At 46.8% G+C, this 1,204-nt stretch overlaps 1 protein-coding gene across 4 annotated transcripts in view; it reads left to right on the top strand.

Moving 5' to 3' along the window:
- The window catches only part of CRLS1 (cardiolipin synthase 1), a 34,673-nt gene that overhangs the window by 24,206 nt on the left and 9,263 nt on the right, over positions 1-1,204 (top strand). The window lies entirely within an intron of this gene.

The following is a 1,204-nucleotide window of genomic DNA, read 5'->3' on the forward strand; positions in this document are numbered from 1 at the left end:
GATCAGTGCCACACACTAGATTTTGGGCGTATTTTGGTCTGTTAGAAAAAAGTGCCTCCTAAAATTTTAAAGGAAGAAAGACATATATGTACAAAATAAGGGTTGATACAATGAAGGGATGGAAGATGACTGTAAAGATGAAAATTATAAAAGATTTTATAAAAGGACTTGGTAAGATAAGTTGTTTGAAAAAAGAAAGAAGATTTAAGAAAAAGAAAAAAAAGGAAAAAGGTAGAGAATGTGATAAGGGAGGAGACTAGAACAAAGCCATACGCTAGTGATTTAGGGTATATTTTGATCTGTTAGAAGAAACTGTACCTCAAAATTTTAAAGAGAGAACAACTTATATATATATGCCAAAAATAAGGGTAACTACTATGAAGGGATAAAATATGACTCTAAAAATGAAAAATAAAAAAAATTTTTTTTTTTAAAAGGGATTGATAAGATGTTGGTTGAAAAAGGGAAAAAGAAAAATAAAAAAAAACAGTCAACAAAAATTAACTTTGATGAAATAATGGATCATGGTAGGAAAAAAAAAAAAAAAAGCCATGAATCTATGTGCAGTATTCCCCTAGCGCTGGAGTTCTCCCATTCTCCTTGATCGATCAACTTGGTCTTGGCTTGCTGGCTGTTCGTGCTGATCTTCTGGGGGAGGGGCCTGTTGCTGTGGTTTCCAAATGTCTTTGCCGGAGGCGGAATTGCCCCGCCCTTGTCGGTCCGGGCTAAGGAAGCTGCTCCGGTTTGCTCTCAGGAGCTTTTGTTCCCTGCAAGCTCTCGGTACAGCTTTGGAGGACCAGGGCAGAAATGGTGGCCTCCCAATCTCCACCCGGAGGAGCTGAGAACTCGGGGCCCCGCTCCTCAGTGTGCCCCCAGAGAAAAGCAGTCACTTCCGTGTCCCCGGTCCCCGGCCGCCCTCCGTGCTCACCCGGCCTGTGACTGAGCGTTGCTATCTCTGGCACCCGACCCAGCACGGAGTCTCCAAACCCAGCAGATCCCTGCAGTGCGTTCCCACACCGCTCCTCCCCGGGAAGGAAGGGGAGTCTCCCCGGATCTGCTGCTTGTTGGGTCCCTGCTGGGGGAGCCGTGCCCCGACTGGGCCGCAGATCACAGTTTATGGCCACCCCGAGCTGAGAGCCCGCGACTCTGCTCCGTCTCTGCAGCCGGCTTCCCCGCTCCGATCCCTGGGAGCTCTGGCGCACTC

Source organism: Callorhinus ursinus, unplaced genomic scaffold, assembly GCF_003265705.2.
Source record: "Callorhinus ursinus isolate GAN/ISIS: 27379988/994484 unplaced genomic scaffold, GSC_fseal_2.0 scaffold29, whole genome shotgun sequence".
In the NCBI taxonomy this organism is placed as follows: domain Eukaryota; kingdom Metazoa; phylum Chordata; class Mammalia; order Carnivora; family Otariidae; genus Callorhinus; species Callorhinus ursinus.